This window comes from Anopheles funestus, chromosome 3RL, assembly GCF_943734845.2.
Source record: "Anopheles funestus chromosome 3RL, idAnoFuneDA-416_04, whole genome shotgun sequence".
Lineage (NCBI taxonomy): Eukaryota > Metazoa > Arthropoda > Insecta > Diptera > Culicidae > Anopheles > Anopheles funestus.
Window position 1 is genome coordinate 16626591 of NC_064599.1, and position 24193 is coordinate 16650783.

General features: G+C 39.9%; 1 long non-coding RNA gene across 1 annotated transcript; it reads right to left on the minus strand.

The window, feature by feature from the left end:
* Nucleotides 1-2741: 2741 nt before the first annotated feature.
* Nucleotides 2742-24052, minus strand: LOC125769352 (uncharacterized). The gene is made up of 3 exons (XR_007419047.1): nucleotides 22979-24052; nucleotides 3124-3207; nucleotides 2742-3032 (listed from the first exon to the last, which is right to left on the minus strand). It is a non-coding gene; the product is annotated as an uncharacterized LOC125769352 (long non-coding RNA).
* Nucleotides 24053-24193: the final 141 nt, after the last annotated feature.

The following is a 24193-nucleotide window of genomic DNA, read 5'->3' on the forward strand; positions in this document are numbered from 1 at the left end:
GCAATTTTCACAACGCTTCCATCAAGGTAGGTTCAGCGGGTCTCCTACCTACCGGCAGCCATCGGCGAAAGTGTGCTCATGATAATCATGCAAAATTGGCACTAGACATGGCTGCGCTGCCGACGGGCATAATGTACCAAGCACGGAACGGTGCACGGATCTTTTCATGGTCAGGATCAACTGTCGGGCGCCATGATTAGTCCAGTTAAGGCTCTTTGCCGACAGCTTATATAAATGGCTTCGAGACGCCGAAACGTCGGCTACCATCCCGACGGACAGGCGTGCGATAAGCAAAATGAATATGGCCGCTGCTGATGGTTACGAAGTGAAAATGGTCCCAGCCTAAATGGTGATGGCCACTCCGTTCGGAAGCGACGTTCGGTGTTCGGCGAGGTGCTAGCGAAGCACAATCGAGCTTGAGATATTGGATCTTTTTCTACGGCAGCGTTGGTGGACCCTAACGATTGCCCCTCGGGTGATGATGCTGGTTGCTTTTGTTCTACGAACAGAGGGCGAAAAAAACGATAACAACCATAGGATATTTGATGACCAACATGAGCTACGTCGGAAGAAAGGACATGCAACAGCATCACTAGAAAAGCCAAGAGGGAAATCGTTGGAAATGTATCTGCCATAGCGCGATAGTATGAGTGATGGATGATTTAGGAAATGTCGTAACAAATTAGATACATTATGAGTCACAATTACTTAGGGTTCGTTCAACTATTACGTAACGCAAGTATTAAGATTTTTTTGTTTAACTCACACCCCTTCTAACGTAACAAAACGTAACGATGGACACATCCTCCTTTATTGATTAAATAATAAATTGATCGATCTCTTCCCGCCGTCTTTTTCTATGATTTGAAAAAGTTGTTTTGAATTACATTTACGCCCTAAAGAATCTCCTTCAATTGCAAGACCATATAGACTTCTAGTCCTTCCTCTTGTTGTCTTGTTCAATTATATGGTTTGATATTTCGCCATACAGCATAAATTTTCTTGATTTTCTTCATCATTTTCATTCTCTTGATTATGAGATTCTTGATTCGTTCTTAAGCACTGACATACGTCATCTGTGTAGAAGTAGAGAATCAGATGAACAGGGCGGGGAAATGGGACAGTTTCAGCAAAAATTTAGACGCTACGTATTTACGCCAAATGTTATCTAACCATAATTCCGTACCTATATTGACCCGCTTACACACAGGTACCTTTTCACTGTTTGAAGTAGGAAATATGTCACATCCAATGTGTTTTTCGGAGTTTATATAAAGTGAGAAAAATTTATTCCACATTTTTATACTGTTATATTTATCAAGAACTCTTTTGTGTAATTGTTTTTTTATTCAAATTTGAGGAAGGTTTTAAAACAGCACTACGAAATTGAAGTAAGAAATTAAAAAAAAACTCTAAACTAAGAAGTTCAACTAAAGTAAAGCACTGATATCGATGTGCAACGTTTAGTAGCAAATGGATAAAACTATTACAATTGTTGCCTTTTAAATATCTGAATTGCAGTCAAGCACCTGTACATAGACCATCCAAGGTAAACACTTAACAGCAAGCACTTCTGAAGAACAATAGGGAAAATTTCCGTTTTTTTCTTCTTTACCTTGCATAAGTGTTTGCAAATGTTTCCGCAGCATTCCATTTCATTCCGCTCTACCGAGGGAAGTTCAGCTCTCCCTTAGGCCAGAATAATTGAAAAGCGAAATCCGCAACATTACGTTACCTGTTGATTCTAGCGTGCGGTGTTACACGCAGTGTAAGACTAAATTTCCGTACACCATACACCATCGTACGAGGGCCGTGGTAGCATGGTCCAATGTGCTAGGAAGCTTTAATCTGCTCTTCAAAGCCCGTGCCCGTCCATACAAAACGCGAGCAAGAGTGTGTGTGTGTCGACATTTTGCAAGCGAAACATCAAAAGAATGTTTCCATCCCACAACACAGGGCCACGATTGAGTGGTAGTTGTTGCACTACAGTAGCGATTTTTTTTGTCGTTAGAAAACTCTTGCGAAACGGCAAAAAAACCACCAGTAAAAGGAAGAGGGAAAAGTTGGAAACGGGAAGGACAAGAGGAGAGGGCGCGTTGAATGGTGGACTTCACCGGGTCTTCATCGCTTAGAGGCACACATTTTATGCGAAAAGGGTACTTGGCATAAACAATTTCTTTTTTTTTGCACTCCGATCCACTTACGATGGTTGGGTAAATTTTTTTTTACTGATTTCTGGTTTCTCACTCATCAAAGAAAATGTTTTTTTGGTTTTATTTCATTCACTTAGTAATATAAAGAGTGAAGCGCTGAAGTTTAAAATAAAAAAATATCTTTTTATTTATTTTCTTTCCAGTTTTATGCATTGTTTCATAGTTGTTGTTTGTGATATCTTTATCTAACTAAATTATTATCAATTTCAACATTAGTTTTGTATGAAAAATGGAGAAACAAAAATAGTTTTCCTTGTAATTAAAGAAAACATGAAAATTGCATTCATTTATCACATTTTTTAGTCACTTAGACGAATACTTGCACAGAGATTCGTGATGGATTCAAAGCGCCTGAAAGTATGCAAAAAATGTGTTTGCTATCAATAATTCCTTTTTCCTGCTTTTAACTATTATTTTAAAGCTATTTTACTTACCTGTTATCATACAACAAGATTAAAGTTTTCGAAAATAAAAAAAAATACAATTTCGGAAACGTTTTCTACCAAAACAAGACACCACTCCCAAGTATGCTATTGGAAACATTATTATTAGCATAATTTATTTACCATTCTGTTTTTCGTATTGTGTTTTTTTTTTGTACAAACTATTAAACCTTTTCCAACTAGCGGTGAACAAAATGTTATATTGCATTCTTACACACACTGTAAAACTTTGATTCAGAGAGCATTGTTCCGTTTATTGGCCACATAGAACGAGTCAAGAAGTGGAGCACGATACATACTACGAAGATGAAAAGGAAAAGCAAGTTTATAGACTAGTGTTTATTCATTGAATCAATTTCCCATCAATTTGAAACGCCTGCGAAGTGTAGAAGAAAATGGTTGCCCATTAAGCAGTGTAAAAGATGATAAGAAAACGAATGGAAATAAAGTGCTCTACACATACGTACCTTACACCGGGGCGCTGTCAAATTCCATCAAATCCAGAAACAGCAACACACCCACACACCTTTCCATCCGTAGCCGTGGAACACCTGTGAAAGAAATAGATACAAAAAAAAAGAAAACACATTCTATAGCCAGTTCGAAACAATCCCTTGTCTGCTCACGGCCAGTAAATCACGCTTTCAATGGTTATTTCATTTGACACAGCCCAACCATGTTGATGGCATGGAATTGCTTAATGTAGCGTCGTTATCTCATTTTAGACAGCATCAAAACGCTACTCCAACATGGCATGACCGAAGGGGAAGGCCTTCCACTCACAACTGAAACTGCAACTGAATACCTTTCATTAGCAATACGTTCCATAATTCGACAAAACCTCCGGGGAAGTTTAACTTTCCACTCACACCCCAGATTTGGTACCTGATTCTGTTGGCCATTCTCACAACCATTATCATTTATTTGAAGCTTTGCGAGGAGCCAAAACGAAGCCAATGGAAGCGGACTAGGTCCGTGCAAAATTCCTTTGGATCACAAGCCAAAACTCCACTGACGGTTCGTACCGGAATTGCATACCATTTCAAGTTGATTTCGTTACGGAGTTTTTGTTTTTCATCCTTTGTACGGATGAGCTTTCGTACCTCAACGAGCATTAGACACATCAGTAGGCTTGTGGCATGGTAAGGACATACCCGTTCTTCCCCTGCGAAAAACCCACTTCCTGGCAAAAGCTTCCGCTTCGATAATCCGCTCAGAATCTGGTGCCGTGAAGCGAAAGTTCCATAATAATCCGCCACGATAATTGTATCTACATTTTAACAACCCCATTAGCGAGCCGCTAGAGCTTGGCAAGTGCTGTGTCGGTGGTGAAACTCACCCCCCCAAGGGGGAAAAATCGACAACGTCCGACACAAGCTGATCCCGAGCTGTGGTGGATGGTTTCGCGGACGCTGGTGAATTTGGTTTCTGGTTCTGCTAGTGTGTTTGGGCTTCAAGCTTGGCAATGGATTACCGCTCCCGGAACGTGTCGAAACATTGCACGCATCCGCGCATTGGTTAAAAACTGCCCCGAAGGGATCTCGAACCTGCTACACTGCTCGAAATACGGTTTTGTGGACTTCATCAAGTGCCGACCGGCGAGTGCGAGACGTGGTTTACTGCGTACGTTCGAACACGACCACAACCATCGACACAGCGTCCACGCATTTCAAGGATCAAGAATGATGATGGATTTAATCGGAGAAAAATAAGGGATAAAATGTGTAGATTTACCAGGAAATTTAAGCTGTAACATATCAAAATGACGCATTTGATCCGTATGAGTGTATGAGGTCATGGAATGATCCCGGGAAAGTTTGTAAGCCACAGAGGATAAAATACAATTTTCAAAATAAAATACTCGCCCACACAGACTACTGAATGGCTTAACATTCAAACGGAATAATGTATTAAATCATTTTTCGTTGGAATATTTCGAAAAGGTTGGTAATTGGAAGGATAACATAATATGACTTAATGAACCAAATGACTCTTGGTTGGAATTTGTATCATTATAATGGTGTACAAAACATCAATTTTGATTCAAATTATTTTCTTCTAATTTGTTTCCATTTCCTTGAAAATGATGTTAACCACCATCTGGGGAAAATAGGTCATTAATTGTAATGAAGAGATTTTAGAAGTCTCCTTAATACCGATTCTTCCCCTTCTCGATTATGAATACCTAGGTCCACATTTTTGCTCTGTGGTCAATAACTTTCATAATATTATACACTCCCATAATATAATTAGAAACTTTATGAGTGTGATAGATCATGTCACTGGAAGGAGATTAGTTGAAGTCTTTGTACTAATTTTTAGCACATCACAGAAAGCTGAAGCCTTGGCGCACTCGAACGCACAGCGTTGTTATTCATGTTGTAGATAATGTTTCTTATTTAATCCCTTTTAAGGTTAATTTGATTAGTAAACAGAATTGGTAGTGAGAGTGCAAAAACACGTTCAGGTCCATGTTTCGACGTGTTACCGGTAGTTATGTTAACCTGCACCCTAATTCTTCGGAATGTTCTCTTTTGCACCTTTTGATACCTGGAAGGGTAGCCAATCTTTTCTACATGCCAACGGAGGCTAACCAAATCAACTGAGAAGAAAAAATATGTTCTATTGATTTGCTCTTTATGATACCTTCCAGGGCAAAAAAAAGTTCACAGCAATTTGTTTTGCCTTTCTACTATTTTTGCTATCGTTTTTGGATGTTCGTGGGGGTTCAATCGAGGTGGTATTTTAATTTTTTTTTGGTTTGTATTTATGATCAGGAATTTTATTTTAAATTTCGTCAGTGTAAAGTTTCATAATGTGTTGTATTTGGTTTATGGAGAAATTTTAGTTGTTTTGATAACTTCCATATTAATTTATGAATTTGTTTAATATATTTGCTAAGGCTTTTTTTGTCAGGTTACTGTTTCGTTTATTTATAAATTATTTATAAACACATTTATAAATTACATTTACGCATTACTCAACCGATTTTTTTTATATTCACGAAGAACTGCTTGGCCGTATCGCTTCATTACCGACCGATGTCATGAAGTAAAGTATATTTTTTCTATACCTAATTAATGTTGCATTCTGTTTGTCCAGCACAGTCCTTTAATTAAATATCATTGAATGAAATCTGTTAATTGTATTCCACAGCCAACATTACAATTAATAAAAGGGTTTCCAATGCAAGCAAAGGATGACAGTGTTGTAGCATCGTAAACAAAGAAGAGAAGTAAATTATCGTCTACATTCCTGCAAGGAGAAAATTCTTTTCCTTCGTGCGAAGTTTTTTGTTTCACAGCCTTTACTGTGAAGCTTTTGTTGATGTTGTTGAATACATATATAAAAACATTTTATGGTAGGTAATAAGGATCCTCACTATCTTTGTACCGTTCGGTATCTTTCTTGGTGTTTTTCTCCCACTGCGTCAACTTGCAAATTGTGGCACTTTGTTTGCTTTTTTATTAGCTTGAAATGATTTTTTTTCTTTTTTTCTTTGTTCGTTTTGGATTATTCCACCACCTTACGCTACGGATAATCAACCTTATTTTGGAGCATTTTGTGTCAGACCGGTGAAATGTCTGTGATCACCTCCTCCTTCGGAAACGATTCGACACACACCTTCTAAAAAGGCGTTTGCCCTTTTGCAGTGCCTGTTCGGCATGGTCATATAGTAAGTTCTTTATTTTTCGTTGCGCACAGCACAGCAACGGTTCGAAGCGAAAGCACTAAACTCACTTCATTCCGATTGGTGCCGAACTGTATGGCTAAGGCTTCATGTTTTCTGTGTGAAATCAAACAAACAAAAATTAATCACCAGACGCCCATCTTCCGTGGCTGCGGAATGAGCCTGGCAGCCTTTCCGAAAGTGGAAAAGTTTTTTCATCCAATAAAGCACGCCGCCTCCGAAACTTAAATCCGCTTCCGGAGTCGGGGGGAAAACAAACTTTCCATAGCTTTCTTGAGCGTTTTTGGATGTTTATTTGTGCTTTTGGGCGTGGATTTTATTTTTCCAATGACGTTTGAGTATTGCTTGTAGTGAGCAAGTATCATATAATCGATATTATAGAATGTTTTATTTTTATTCACATTTTAGTACAGATAAATAATAATTCAATCAAAAGAATGATATTTGAAAGTTTCATCAAACCTTGATTAAATTTATTTTTAGCCTCGTCATATAAAAATATGGATTATTATAGATACTCCTAAAGTTAAATGTTTAAATTGTTCCTTTTTTAAACAGTGTGCTATAAATAACCGAGATAATATTAAATCCTAACGAGAACAGCCTTGTTCAATCAATTTATCAATTTCCTTATCTTTCTTCGATGCTTTACCTCCTTCTTTCAACAGCCAGTCAATCTTGCTCTATTCGATCCATCTGCCCAAATACTAACGTCTTGCTATACTCCTAACGATGGGAATACAGATAAAAAACTTCACTTACGCGCTCAAATTCAATTGCATTTTCCAAATTTGATGCTGCATGTAGTGAAAGTTTCGCGCTTGTAAAGGTAAATAAAGGTAACGCCATTGCGGTACGGCTTCAAACGCTTCAGCCCCTGACACAGAAGGTACGATACAATTACGTCAATGCAATTTCCATTCAATCGTTCGACTGCAGCACTAGGGAGTGGTATTTGTTACAATATAAAGTGGTAAGACGATAAGTAACAGTTGATGGTTCTTACACAAATAGGATTAGTTATTGTTTGTATAATAGGTTGAATGATTGGATTTATCGTATCGTAAGTTGATAGGAGGTGGTTTTTTTTCGATTTAGGAACTTTAGAAAAAGGTGTGTTATTTCGACCTCGAAATATCAAAGTCATTTAGCACAGAAAAAGGTGCAATATCTACCCACAACTGGCGGTTCCCGAGCACAGTTTCAGTGCTAATGTTGATACATCAAAACTCATCCCTAACGCCCATACCGAAGCGGCAAAGCAAAGTAATCAATCTTCATCAGTCGATGGCATTGATGGTGGTGCCGGTATTGGGCAACCTATTCCCACCCAGCATCGGTACATCAATCATGCAGACCTAATTTGCCGACCTCGGGTTTTCCTCCTGAAAATTCACCGTGCACAAAGCACACACGTACTGCGGCCATGTTGCGACCAAACGTCAGCACGAGGACGTTCTTCTTCGCCCGGACGGATTGTGCCGCATCGTGATCGAAATGCAACGCGCACCGTGTTGTGAAGCTACCGGGCTCGTTATAACAGCGTGACTCGTTATGAGCATGTGGCAACACATTAGCTATGTTTCCGCGCGACGACAACAGCGTACACGAGCTGGGCGAACACCGATTGCAAACTACAAACGCCCAAAAAAATGGAGGCGCCCGGTAGCTCACGAATGCACGTTGCTTGCGTGTGATGGAGCCGCCCGGTGGTTCGCTTTGGAATTTGGAAACCGAATGCATGCCGATCGTACCGTTTTGCAAAACTGGCGAGTATTTATTCTTTTCGATGCGTTCTTGTGAAATCAAACGAGGCATCGTTGGGCGGTGGAAATGGACCACGGGTCACGTACCGTCAACATTTACCGAGCCCGAATTGGTTCTAATGAAAATTAAATCCTCTAATAATCTACACGGCTGGACGCGCCCTGTTTTGATGCATGGGGAATCAGTGCGGTAAACGATAAATCATTTGATTTATTTGACAAAATTTCATTTAACGTTTTTCAGTTTTGCTTTATCTACATGGAACGAATACATTTTTTGTATATATTTTTTGAAACAAAATCCAGATGCAATCATTCCTTCCTTTAGAAGCTTTGCTTAAGAATCGAGGCAAGGAAAAACAGTTTTTTTTAAATCCACTTTACCGGCCACTTTACACTTCACTCGCACCAATTTTAACAAATCATAAACGAACGAAAAGAAATTCGTTGGCCTGACGTTGTCCTTCAGCACCGGTCGTGGACATCGCTGTCGGACGTTGCATTCAAATCGTTTCGTTCGGGATGGATGGCTGAAGTTAGTGCCAGCTCATGCGAATGAGAGACAACGGTAGCAAAGCGTAAAATATTCACCACCCGAAAGATGTTACCCGTACCGATGCAGCGGTCACTTCCAGCAAATGCTACGAGCAGTAACTTTCAGCATGAACAAAGTGTAGCTTCCTTTTGCCTTTTCTAAGATGGCCATCCATCCATTCCACTTGTGATTCCTTCCATTAGCATCTTATTTTTCGTTTGTGTTTTTTCCTCCCAATACATCTTCTGTTTCACGGCAAATATTGTGCAGCTGTTAGAAAAGTATGAACTGAAAGAAACGTGCCAAAAAAATGACTACAATATAGCGAACTTTGGGAAAAGCAACCAATTTTTGTGGAAATGAATATTCAAACGTGATACCTTTAACAGAGTTTTTACAGTAGTGAAAAAAAACATAAATGAAGCAACGCCATTATGGATCTCGAAAGTGAGAAGCGCTTCGTTTATAACAAATGTTCAGTGCTCGCAAGATGGTGAACATTACATTTAAATTTGATTTTAGCAAAGTTGAATAAATTGACTATCTTTTTGCAGAAGAAAAATGCTTTACTTTTTTAAACAATTACATTCTTTACTTAAATAGAGACACTGGTACCAGTTGGCTTAATGCAATAAAATTTAAATCATACGTCGCATCTCAATCATCACTCATTTATTTGATTGATGCTTGCTTCCCTTGTGTCGAATAATGAGTAAAAATCAACCAACGCGTACACATCAACAGCAACGAAATATGAACGTATTGATCGACAGTAATTGAGTCTCGGTGCAAGAAACAATACCATGAAACGATGATTTATCAACTTGTTTTGCGAAATGAATGATGAGAGTCATGTTTCATTGATTGACGAGTGCTTCGTTATCTGATTATCTATTGACCGACTTTATTGGGCGATTTTTTTCCAAGCTACATGTGATGTGGGCTGTATTCAAAACTGAATCCACTACCCCTCGCAAACAATGAACCGTTGATCGAACTTTTTCCACTGTTTAAATCCCATCGTTCACATTACCCTCCAGGCAGGCACCATTCAAATCGCTGCATGCCGGCCCCGGGAACAATGCTTTATCGAAAGTCAAATAAATCATCACAGAACGAGGGAGGAGTAACTTCCTCCAGTCTCCACTTTGGTGGTTTCGTACGACTAATGTTGACTTCTAATAAATAGTATAAATCAATACAAAGTTGTTCCCTGCTCCCTCCCCCATTTGGTTCTTTTCTCCAAATTTTCCTTTCTTTACGCTGTTTCTCATCGTTTAAAGATGAATGACGTTTATCATCATCATCATCATCAGTTTCATCATCGTCAATGTTTTTGCCACATTTTCACTACGGTACGCTAAAGTACCAGCGCGCTGGAAATTAAATGAAGCACAACGCAAAAGAAAAATTATGTTTCAAAGCATCGTTGCAGATGCCATTAGGATGACGGAGACGGGATGTACCGGTGGTTTGGGGCGGTTATGCTGGCAGGAAATAAAACATCCTCACCGTCTAACGCGGAAGTTGAACGTTTCGCTAAAGTGCCATTGGAAAAGTTGCTTCAAATACGGACACAGTTTTGCTTGTGTAACAGCTTTTTATTCTCGTCTCGTAAACTTATGGTGTTGAGAGGGTTTTTGGCAGTTGAGGGTGTATTTGTTTTCTATTATTACTTTATAGTTCCATAATAATATAAAAAAATTATAAAAAAATGAAATGAAAAAAAAATGTTTTCCAACATATTTTCCTTTTGCAGAATTTATGTTCAAAAATTTCTATTATTTAATGTTACATGATTTTTATACAAAGTAAATATTGATAAATAATAAAATTAATTTAGATTGCATCTATTGACACTTTACGTCATCGAAATAATCGGTATTGTCTGTTGTATTTATTTTCTATTTCAACCAAACAATCATTCCATCACTCCTTGCAACGTCGGGCAGGCCAACACGGGCACAATAATTGAAAATTTGATTTTAATTAAAATCACTCGCAACTGTTTGTACAAAAGGTTTGATTAAATCGTCTCACTGCACTTGCAAACCGTTTCGAACGGTTGCTCAAATGACTTCAAATCCCTTTCCACGGTTCCATCGTTATCGATTGTGGCCATTTCGTTTGTTGCGCTTCAACAGTAGCCTCTCATAAAATATGACTGTCTTTCAGATTTGCTCTCCAATAACCATATATATATACATATAGTGGTGTGAGTAGCACGAAGGGTGAACGATTTGGGTAAATGCTTCACAAAACGACAAACCAACGGCAATGTGCCGTAGCGCACAAGGCAGCTGCAATTGCAGCTGGTGTTGATGGTGTGTAGTAGCGTCAGTGTAGCGCGAAAATACCAACGCAACCAGCTTCAAGCTGAAATATTCAACTTTCACCAGTGCTTGTTAGCATAAAATAACCATTTTGATTATTCGTCCACACAATTCGGCCGGTTGGTACGGGTGGTTTAAGTCAGGAAAGGCATGAAAAATACCAAATTTTATGGCCAACGACCAGCAGCAACGAACCGGTTAACCGACCAAAAAACCCGATCAAGAGCATGAGTTCTGATTGTTGGCCAAAGCAGAGAAGTTTAACGTTGGATGCGTTTCGGTGATGTAGTGGAAAGAATAACTTGACACCAACTTTTACGATGCTTTGAAAAAGCGGGGAGAGAAAGAGTGAGACAGAACATGTGAAGCATTTGTTTTGAGGAAAAATATTTGCATTGGCATTTTAAATATTAATTGATAAAAATATTCTACAGTATTTATTTAGCGAAAAACAGAGATACTGGAATTGGCTCGTTTCTAAAAAATATTGACCATTATTCAGGCATTTGTGAGGAATTTCAAACTGTTATTATCAGTTGCTTCCAAATAAACAAATCAATAATGTGCTGAACGTATACAATTCTAGCACCATAAATAAATAAACTATTCTTAGAACTCTCTTAATTAACGAAACGACCATCTAAAGCATCTCCTCCTCTTTTACCATCCATCACCGTGAACCATACCGACTAAAGCTATCATCTCAAACATCCAAAGAATGCATTTATTGGTATCTAATATCTCTTTCAATTCAGCTTAAGGCTCCTCTATAAACAACATTATTCTTCGTAAAGAAAAAAAAAACTACATTGCGGGAACATTCAATCAAAAGCTCAACGAGCACATTCTCGATGGAGGCGCCTGGTCGTTCATTAAGACGAACAATTTCCCTCACGATGGAGGCGAAAATGTGCAAATATAGCCATCGTCGGCGGTTTATCGTGGGCAGCAGCCAAACATCGTTTACACTTCATACCGGATGCCGCCTGTTGCTGAACGTTTCCATCAACCGTGCGGTCGGTGGGGGTCTTTTTTCGCTACTGTTCGGAAGCGTAACATGGGTTATTCACTTCCTTTACTTCAACATGCGAAAGTTAAAGCTAATGAAGGTACATGCTTTTTCGGGAAGGCTAAAAACCTACCCAAAACGGTTGACTAATTTCCCGCAGGCCAAGGCAAAAACGTACGCGATCATAAGATGAACGTGTGCATGACAAGACGCTAACACAAAAACCCCTTTTTCCCGAACGCACCGAAACAGATAGTTGGCGTCAAAAGTTTAACCATCAAACTTTACAACAGCCGTACACAGCCCAGGTTGGGGGTGGGTTTTTGCCATTTTGGGCAGCATTTACTATCGCTAAAACCACCATTATGCCGATCGAAACCGATAAAGCCAAGACGGTTTCAACCCGTCAGACGAAATGTGGAAGACATCCGCTTGATGCTTGCTTCAAAACTCCCAACCGACAACCGTTTCGTGTTCGGTATGTGTTAAAAGCTTGGCTGCGGCTAATCGTGATAAGGGCACATAAAAGGCGGCCGTTCACTATGGGCCTGTGTTTGCGGTGGCGTAGTTGTGGTGCGTTACTTGCGCGTTAATATGCGCTCCCGCTTTAACCGGGAACCATCTGATACGAGCGGCCAAACCCTAGGACGTACTCTAATTGCAAAGTTTTGCAGGAAGGAAAGATAAAACTTTTGCTTTGGTCGCTTCTATTCGGGAATGAGAATGATTTTAGTAAGAACTGCTTCGAGCGTCTCATGTCGGTGCCTAAAAGCTTACGAGAGTTTTACAGGGTGGTTCAAAGAAACTTTTTTTAATAAAGTGAATACCAATAATTGATTTCCTTCATTAATAGCAAACATCAATCAGCTTCTTTAATCTAATTTTAATAAACTTTTGAGGTTTTCAATTATTTATATTTGATCCAGATTATTGTCCTTTATTTTCAACTAATAAACTTATTTTGATAAAAAAAAAGTTTAAATTAAATTTCAAACTTTCAATACTTCACCCTGTTAAAAGAAAAAACTTCCACAACAGCATAACGAAACAGGGAAACACAAAATAAAAGTGAAATAAATTAAAGCAAAAATGTTTCCTTCCCTACGTATTTCGTACGAGGGCAATTTGTATTTTTACTCGGTCTGTTTTGTGTTTTAAATTTCCCTTTACGCTTATGCTCACCCAAGTTTTACCCGTTGCGAGCCACTTCAGCCATCAGCTCCAGTAAGATATTTCCGGGAAAAACGCAATATTTCCCAAGGCGTTAGCCTACCCACCCCGAGGAGGTACGTCATTTCATTTCCATATTGATCCCATCACCAACCAGACTGTTGGCCTCCAAAATGTTGACCCGATTTCGCTTCGATGTATCGACGTGCGGTAGTTGTGTGCCCCGTTTTTCCGCTAGGTCAGGGAATGATTATTTTCGGAGCCAATTTGCCAACCTGCTGGGTGAAATATTTTCGGAAGCTTAAGTGTGTGTGAGTGTGTAGAAAACAAATACGAAAACCTCCACCCGGTAGACGAAGGGAATCGAAAGTGGGTGTAAACTTCGTATCGCTTCTTGCCAAAGTTTGGTTGGTGTGGTATAAAATTTCAATATCGCCTCATATTATTCCCACCGATGGGCTGGTACTGTGGCGTACCAGCCCGTCCACCAAACTTACGGTACGAAACAATGTGTATATGTATGCTAATTCTCGAGGAAAAATTATTTGTCCCCCGGTGCTGTACAAAGGCTTTCAGTTTCTGGTGACCTCCGGGAGAGAAAAAGGGAAAATGGTTTAATATTTCCATTCGCCCGAGGGAGGATGATACTGGCAGCTCCTCCAAAAAACGGTACGCTTTGTCTTTCGTTTCGTTAAAGATTCGATCCAACCAAAACCGGTGCGATCATGTGCACTCGCATGAAATTCGATACTTTTCTACGAAAAGCCTAGGCATTAGCTCCATTATTGGAATTGTTCCGAAAAAAAAACAGAATGCTTATTTTGTTGTGAATAGAAGAATTTTCAAATTGTAAACCAAGTCGTGATTTCGATTGTCTGGTACGGAAAGCAGGTCGCCCTCGATAAAATAGCATATCGCAACTGGTGTTTTATAATTTATTTTTCTACCTCCATCTTTTAGACATAAATAACAACATCAGGTGCTTTTCTGACCTGTTTATATACGTTGCCACGCCAACACTCACATCCTTGCAAGCGTGTGTGTATAGATTTGAGTTTGTGTTCGACGGTGTTTTATTTAGGAACAGTCTGCACATATGTGGGTGTTAAATTTATAGCCTTATGGCGTACACAACCGAAACCACCCTCTCGAATCTCAAATACCTGGCAAATACAGGGCAAAAGGAAAAATGGTAATACGAGCAACCTGACGGGGTTTTTCAACATACTAACACCAAACGAAACTTTCCATCTTCATAGCCTTTGGCTAGTTTCACCCAAGGATATGATTCCCGGTGAACAAATACACGGCAGTCTGTGGTGCACGTAGACCTGTGGTGTATATTCACCGGGTGCTCACTGCTGCGGATAATAAGGAAAGACGCAAGATAATAAAACATAACATCTTTAATCTTTACCGGAGCCGAGGATGTGTCGTGTGCCCGATAAGCCCTGGAGGATGGTGTCGGGTTGAACGGTATTAAAACAGAAAAGTTCCACCCCCCAAAAACACAAGGGTTTGACTTTGGATGTAGCTTTTATTGTACGGCTCCACAGCACACAATGTCGGAGCCGGGAGAACAATAAGCAACCGTTACCGAATATTCGTGGTAGCAGTAAAAGTAGCTCCCTGGTATCGGTTGAACGGACGAAAGAGATTGTTTTACATGTTACAGTAGCATCATACATCATGTTTGTTTCGACGTAACATAAAGATGTTGAACGCAAAAGCACACAGGGTACCGAGCGTGTATAAATAGGCATTCTAAATTCCAGCTTCGGCATTCCGGGAAAGCACCAATTGCTTCCGTTCCGTTTTATGCGTTTCTCATACTCTCGAAGCAAACAACCAATTCGGAATCTGCTTGTGAGTGAAAAGTTATTGAAGCTTGCTTAATGTTTCAGTACTCATCAACATTCCCGTTCAATCACGGTCATTGCGCATGCAAAAACATCTTTCATATCTATTTTTATCGAAATTCTTTCAGGAGCTTTCATTTCGAGGCTTGGAAAAATGATTTTTGGGCTGGGAATTATTTTATGGCTGTTTTTAAATCTAATATATCCTTTTCGAGCATCTTATTGTTTGTTTCCCAACGTGTAAAACATTAAATTTACGCATAAAAAACTTCATAATTTAAGTAAATTAAATCCATCTACACTTCCCATTTAGTATTCATTCATTCTGAAAAATAATTGATCATTTCAGTGGGATCAACCAGGGGTTTTCTATTATGATTTTCTGTATGTCTTTATTCCTCACGATGTCCAAAACTACTCAACTATGATGGAGACTAATACCTTTGCATATATTAATCGAAGGAAAGCTGAGAGGTTTCATCTTCAAGAGGACGAATCATTATTTCCCTTGCAGCAAATAGTCATGAAAAAATATATTCAAGCCATCAGGGACTGAAATTTGCCTTTTCAATCGTCTATGAATTAAAGTATCAATAATTGGTTTAGTTACGTAAAAAACCCAAACAGCTTTACCGCTGGGATTTTGTCAATCATCGATATCAAAATATAGTTTTAATTTTCTAGCACATAATGTGTACAAATCAACGACAAAGTTGCAACAAGTAATTGGTATTTTATGAATCCTCCATAATTAATTCTCCCCTTTCAACTGTGTTTTATTATTATTACAGGATAAAAAAATTCTAGAAAAACTGACTAAAACCTTTCTAATGAATATGCAATGAGCCCAGAAGGCATCCTTCACATTGCTGGTGCAACCATGTGAAAACTCATCGCATACTATTAATCTAATCCACCACGACATTAGATAAACGATTTAACTATTTATGTTTTTTTATATATCCACCATTTCTCACCACCATTTGCAGCAAGTCATTCCGATGAGCGGTATATAATTAGCTCATTAAGTGATGCTTCCAACCATCGAGCAAGAATTAATTACCATCCGTTTTATGGTGGCATCCTTCTTCACCGTTGCTTACCCCCGAGACCGTTGCAGCCTTTCACAAGCCCTGGCAGCCAAATCACTTCAGCTCGGATTGCGCACCGGAAAGCGCAAATAATGGGCAGCTCTTTCTTAGAACTTTCCATATTTTTGTTCCGTGACACACTACCCGATTCTAGTGACATGGAATGATGGAATGACTCATCAGATGACTAAAACTTTTGGCATGATTGCACACCGCTACCATTCATGTAGAATAATTGATGAATTCTTACAAATACTTAAGTGGTCCAAGGGGTAGGTAGGTTTTCTCTGCAACGCAAATTAGTTATTTATTGATTTATTTATCATTTCATCCATTTGAAATATTGGCTTTCCATCCAGACGATGGCATCTGGAACCAATTAGCTGGTAAACGGGAAAAGTAATAACCTACTTAACTGCTCGATCAATTGAGCTATACGTCCTGCGCACACTTGCCACAAACAAGATATGAGGACGAGTGAGTGAAACGGTTGCTCCCCAACGATTTCCGTTGCCGTTGACGAAACGAAATTGAACAGAAGCCACTTCATTAGTGGCAAAGTGGACACTGAAGAGTAGGAGAGAGAGAAAAAAATAAATAACCACGAATGTCATCCCCTATATAAAATGAACAGCAAAGTGCTTTCAGAAGCGAATGAAATTCTGCTGTAACATTAAATTGTGACAATTCTTCAAATTGAAAAAAATCATTTCAGTTTACAGATTCTCCGATTATTTTTTGTTCGCTTCTTTTTTAACCAATTGAAGCCGATTATTACAATAATGAATTTGAAGAAAAATAGTAGAAATATAAAAACGGAAATTGTTACATATTCTTGGAGGCGAATTAAAAATATTTTTTTATTAATAGCTATTCAATAAAATAGAAGGTTTTTTGTAGCTTACGTGCTTTACGCAATAGTCTAAAAATGGATATAAAAATTGTCTAACTTCAAGCCACAAAAGAAAATATGTTTAAAACCTTTTTTTTTATTTTTTTATTCGTGTAGAACGGCCTGGCCTTATTGATATTTTTTATAACCTTATCGAAGTAAGAAATAAATTCAAATATTAAGCAGAATTAAATATTCATTCCTTACCATTGTACATAATAAAATTAGAATATTTTTCATACTGTTCCAATAAATAGAAGTAACGGTGTCTTTTGTTTTGCAAATCTCCTTTTAGTTAAAGTTTATTTAAACAATCTCCCTTCATATCTAGCTAACCACGACGACCAGTAAATACTAGCAAGCGAACACGTTCCGACTCTTCACTTCAGTGCCGTGCTAAAGGAGAGCCATAAAAATAAGCCACAGCTTCTTATTTTCTTTAAATTAAAATTATGAATCGATAATATAATTACACTAGCATGTCGTCCTGTGCCGCCCGGACGAACGGTGGTAAGAATCGATTGTGTTTTCGCCTTTGTTGGCATGGGTTTGTAGGGGAGGGGGAACACAACTCCACCCCGAAACTGCCCGATGCGAACCTTAACCACAACCGGGTCGGTAGGGAAATTCAATTACGAACTCCTCAGCTCCGTACAACCAGCTGAGCACAACATCGAATACAACGCGACGTCATGCCAGGGTTGGGTTTTTTGTTTTGTTTTTTGGTTTGCTCTCCACCATGACGGAGTCCTGATGGGCGGCGCAGCGAACTCGACGAACGGTTACCTTTCCATCAGTAGGTGCTTCTGCTCTACCTTCACTCAAGTCGAGACAAAACAGAAAAATCTCATGCTCAAGAAAATACAGCAACCAGGGAGTTGGGAGATTCTTTACTGTTGCCAACCCTCCCCTTATCACCCTTATCACCCTTAGCCACCAAAAAACATGCTGCAAAACATATTACGCTGACTGTGCGGGAAAAATATGCTCGTTTGGTACGGGGGGAGCAAATAACGTGACGTTAGAGGCAGCGCCTTAAAAACAATGTTGTACCAGCGACGAAACTAAAAACCAACGGTGCTTTGTTTTCTTTCGATTTTTCCTCATCCTGCCAACAACGCAGCCAGACGAAAGAAAACTTACCAGGAGTGTGAGATAGGAAAATCACATCACTGTTGCATGTCCTTATGTTCGCTGTTCGTGCGGTTTATGCCAAAGACTGATCATCTTTCCTGCAGCAGCTCAGTAATTGGTTTGCTGTTGTCTGGCACGGCTCTAGACGTTGCGCCAGCCGTTGAACCGTTTGCAGGGAAAGGATTTTTAAAATTAGATTCTTTGTTTGGTTTTTTTTCCGTTGGTGGGCATATGGTTTGACGGTGATGGATGTGTATGAAGGAAATCAGTTTCCTTTTTTTCCCTGCTCTAAATTACTATTGTTTCTACTACGTTTAACCTTCAATCAAGCGAAAGATGGAAACGAAATTGTTTTCTTTAGAACACACACAGTAACACACAGTAATGTGCTATCAAATTACTATCTACGATAAAAACAGATACGACACGCCTGAAAGTATGCAAACGCTTGCATTCGGAAGCTTTTTTTGATGATCTACAGGTTGTTAAGGGAGCGTTGTTTGTTTCAGATGAGTTGTCAGTTACTCAGGAGATTTAGAAATGTTAAAATTGTATACTTTCTTAAGGACAATATCTAACAAACACGGTCTAACAATAAGCCTCACAAGAGGGCTCAAGAGGACTCACACACAGCACTCATACATTCTGCTGTAAAACAATTATTCAAATGGAACATTTCCACCGTGCTCGACAAGGAAATCTTTCCTTCTCGTATTTGCATTTCCACCGTACCTCAAATGAAGATACTTCAAGAAAATTAAAAGAAAACATCCTGCAAGCTGTGGCAGGTGTGTGTGTGTGTATTTTTTTACAAAAAATACACAAAACCGTTTGATGTAACAAACCAGACGAATAACGTCGGGCGGTTCCTTTCGTTCTTTCCCCAATATAGAAAAAAGAAAAAACGAAAAACAGCATTACCATCATGATGAGAAAAATGTCAATTGAAAGTAACGATTCCATAGACCAGCCGCAACGACGCTTCAACCGACGTGGTGAAGCACGGAACGGAAAAGCAAACGTGAAGAAAAATTATTCCCGAGTGCCACCTTACGGACGACCGGGGCATGCTGATGCCGATGGTGAAGGTTTAATTATTCGTAATGGGAAGGAAAACATGGTTCGTGGTACGGTCGGTACCGATGCCGGTGCCGGTGGCCAGCAGAAAAACAAACACTCGGTCGCACTTTCTTTTCGCATTCATCGTAGTTAGTTTGGTTTAATTTTGTCCCGTTTCTCTCGGGTGTCATTCACGGACGTTGCGGCCGTTGGCTCTCTGCCGACGCTGACCCCCGGTATTCGGGTACGGTACGAGTAAGAAATTAAATCCATTAATGATCACTTGCGGTGCATACGGAATGAGTGAGGGTGAAAATAATGACAGTAGAAGTATTTCGATTACTATTTGCTGCTATTTCTGTATCGTCCTTTTTGTTGTGCTTCGAGGTTTTTATCTTTGTGGACGGGCTTAATGATAGCAAAATGTTTTGAATACCATCGATTGTCATTCGTATTAATAGTTGAGGCACGTAAACGAACGAAAGGTGTACCATTGTTGATAAGGAATGAAAGATCAACGGAACAGAACTGTTCGAAGACGAAATCACTTAGTTATTTAGTAATTTGGGAACGTTAAGGTTCGGTTGATTGTTTGAAATATTGTCAAGCACAAAATGAAAGCATTTTAATTAATTTCAAAGTAAACAAAAAGGAAAGATGGGATGGACTTGGGCCCGCAAAGATGGGCGATGTCATTTTGGAATTATCAATGACGGTGAAGCTTTGTTAGCGTGGAACTACTCGCTGCAAGCAGTCTGGAGTATAAGCAACATGACCATTTCTTAGTTAATGAGAACCTCTAAGCAATACTCAGAAATGGCTTCAAATTCCCTTTTGACTTAAGGACCTGTATGGTCACGCCGGCCATTTCTGACTTACTAAACTTTATTTAACTCGTAGCCGGATAGACAGTCCTTGGGGGGAACGGTCCGGATGGGATTTGATCCCCAGTCGTGCCTTGTGGACCGGCGCCGTTTATCACATGCACCACCGGGTTCGGGCTGCCACCTTCAAATGGCCTTAAATTATATTATTATAAATTCTAATATTTACCTGCGTACAACTATTTTGTTATGGACAATAGCACACGCTTCTGAACTAAACCATGCTAGAGATGAGCATGGCTTCCGTGAAATCCTTGATGTTTAATAATCACGTCAGATGATCTATACTTCGTACCCCTAACATCTGTATACCTTAACACCTACGTGAGCAAAAATCTTTCTCCGAAAATACTATCCTTAGGATAAAACTGAGATAAGTAGGATTTTTCAATGTTGAATAGGGTCAATATCTCAGAATTGTTTGTATGTACTGGAACTAATGATTACAGGACTTAGGGTTAAGGCCCCAGTTTTGGAGATTACAACAGCTTTATCGAGTGCAGAGTTTTCATTAAGCAACTGGAGGACAAGTTCTACAAAGTTTGTTATGTTCTCCTCTCAAAAATTTATATGACTTTTTAGAAGTTTGATAAAGCGAATAATGTTGGTAATCCTTTCAAGCTCTGAGATATACAAGGACTCCCGTCTCTAGTGTCTCGATGAATAGGAGAAAAATTGGTGCTTAAGCTTCGTATCAGAAATATTCAGCTTTACAATAAAATTGAGTAAAGGACATTTTAAAACCCAAATCGAAACAACATAAACACAATAAGTGCTCTTAAGAAAACTCCAAACCGAAGAAACCAAAAAGGAATAAGAATCTTTATGCTTCCCATACATCTTATTCGTAAGATTCACACCCTTTCCCGTTAAAAGCAGAATTATACGAAATTATTAAATCTTAATCGAATAAAATGGACCGACCCTTGGCTCATCCCGATCGTTTGCCATTGGGTGCTTTGGAAATGAAATTGAGTTATCTTTAAATTGATTTGCCGTTGGGAATCGTTGCGAAGCACTTTCGCAAATGAATCCAATCAGCTACCAGTGAAGAAACGTGCGCAAAATGTGTAGGCAGTGCTTCGGAAGTCGATGCGTGTTCCGATCCTTATCGTCACCGCACAACAAACCCGTTCGTGCCGTATCTTCCTCAATCAACTAAATCACACTCTTTGTTTGCTGGTGTTGGGGTCCTCAAGCTGCACTTTTTGTTTGCACATTTTCCAGTAAAAGATCTTCCGTATTTACGCAATGACATCTTACGGCACACGGTACGGCAGAATTCGCACAAGGTGAGTAAACGCAACAAGATGCGCTTAACAAGATCGATCGACGATGCAGATCTTGATGGAGGGTTGCTTCCTACGATGCCTGCAAACCACCCAAGATGCCAAAAGGACGCCAGATAATACCAATGTCGTTAGCACTTGCGTCACCGTAAGCTTGCATCCTGCCATTGGGTTTTTGGTGCAAGGTGAAAAGGACGCAAACTGAACAGAGAACGAAACGAAATTGATTTTATGCAAATTGTTATTGCTGCAGCACTTCATTTGATCCCCCTCTCGCTTCAAAGAAGTGAAAAAACGACAAGCATGGCTTAAAAAGTTTCTCAACAAAAGTTGGCAACTGGCCCGCCAACACTTATGCCGCTTAAAGCTCGGAAGCAAATCACTTCGCATAACATTCATCTGGAAATCTTGTTTGATTAATTGCATGAGCTTGTCGGGGTGTGGGATTGAAAGTTCACAGTCTTTAAAATATTATATCACGATCATAATATTCCTTTCAAAAAAAGCACACAAACGTTACGATCGTGTCCGGCATGACAGGATAGCTTAGTGCTTTACCTCAAAATGTCACAAGGAAAGTTTATCTTCCATGGCATTGGGATAGGACCTTTTGTCGAAGGCTTTTCCAATAAGCGTAATATTATTTCTAAACGTACCAGTTTGCCTTACCGTTTCATTGTGGATGCAAATTGTGGCCTTGTGGGTGTGTGTGTGTGTGGGTTGTACCAGGGTCCTGCCGAGTCAAAATGTCGTTGAAAGATGAACCGAAACAAGTTCAAGCGACTGTCGCCTTCATTTATTTACGATGGCTAAAGAACGCTTCAGTGGATAATGGAAAGTAGCAAGAGGCAAACATGTTGGTCGTATGCCCTTTTTTGAATAACACCTACCAGACAAAATACCCACCCAACCCCGGAGCAGACGTCATACGATATTCAGATGAAACACTTTTCTGTTTTTTTAACTCTCCCTCATTTCCAAGAATGGTCTTGTAACGAGAATAAGACCAAGGAGCTTGAAACATTATTGAGCGTGTGATCCATACTCGACGCCTTCAACATATCCTTCGAATAAACACTAAGTAAAGGAAGGAATTGAACCAACCCACCAGCAATCGGACCGGAACGTAATGAAACATTTGCAAGCAGGATACGAAGGTTGATGATGTCATGTGTGGAGGTACTTTAACTTCCAATGAAAGGCATATTTTTCATTGAGCTTTAACCTCTGAGCTGAAGACGACATTAGTAGGCGAGCTAGTAATGTAAAGAGCTTTAAACGGCTTCATTGCGGGATCAATTCTCAACTGAAGCCTACATTTTTTCAAACAATAAGGAAGGGCTTTTTTCCATTATTCAGCTTTGGGAAATTCAAGTCTTCGACGACGATACGGGGACAAATGTAAAACTTATTTTAGAAACCAAAATAAGTATAAGAATCGATGAAGAAGAAGGACTTCCTAAGTACATGTTTTATTGCAGAATGTGCAATTTAGTGCAGAAACTTTTTCAATTGTTCGTCAACCTAACAGGACGTATGAAGGCATGTTTTGAAGGGCCTTAAGTTTGCATACATTATGTACATACACCATACTACATATATCAACTTACTGCCCGCTATGAAAAGTTGGCTCCCAATTTGTGGGAGCGTTGTAATAATTCCATGTTGTTCCTTTTTCGTTGTTTTCCTTTTTTTCGCTTCGCTTCATCTTCGTCTTCTGCGTCCCCTCTACTGCGAGTTGGGGTAAAAGCTCACCCAACTGATCACGCCTGGTGCAGTAACTTCTGGAACAGCAGCTTGGCCACTGTAGCCCATCCGGCCGTTCGTGTGTCTTCGATGCACACACGTCCAGTGCCGGGCGTGCTTGGCGACGTAACACAGGCCCCGGTACAGACACACTTGATCCACGTCCTTAAGCAGGCCGTCCAGCGGGGTGTTTTCGGTGCGGCCGTGTCATCGTCCCGTTTACGCCGATGCTTACGGAGCCGGGCCACCAAACGTTGGGAGAATATTTGGCACACATTTCGGCACCCGTCCGAGGCAAACAGTAGAAAGATAAACATCGTCCCGTGCACGTAGCGTCCACTTGGGTGGCGAGATCCGTGCGGTTCACTGCTGCCTGTACAAACACGCGTTAAACAAAACCCGCCACGCAGGGCTGATAATTCGAGCACCGTGTTTTATTTTCCTTTCCCGTTCGTTGCTGTTATCACTTTTATCACCCCGAAAAAAAACGGAAGTAAAACCAAACGAGGAAAAACAGTTTGTCTTTCCGGTTTTTTTTTGCTGCGTAAGAAATGTCCCTAACTTCCTGCACCACCTTAAGGACACTTCACTCGAGAATTGACTACGGCATGATCACTGGAAGTTGGCGAACTGGCTGAAGCACTGCAGATGGAGTGAAATGTGGTTCCTTCCATGTTGACGCAGGTTTAAGGTCACGTTTATCACATTTAAAGCTGTCCCCAGCAGTACCAAATTCGTTCCAAACAAACAAACAGAAAAAAAGCCACACCACGCACAGCGAATCGTCCTCTCATCCGTTCCGGGCTATTTCTCAAACTCGAATGGTTGCGTCACACAGAACCGTGTCGTGTTCTGTGTGTGGTGGCGGATGTTGCGAAACATGATGGCCGAACTTTTGCAGTGTTCCGGTGAACTTTGGATGAATTGACGGTGGGGAAGTGATGCAACGTATTCTCCCTCCCCACGTGGAAAGAAGGAGTTTCACCGTAACTGTTCGGGTCCGAACGGAAAAAGCTTTCCATTTCGTGCCCTTTTCGGATGAACTCCAATCAACAGACTCCGTGAACTGTAGGCATTTG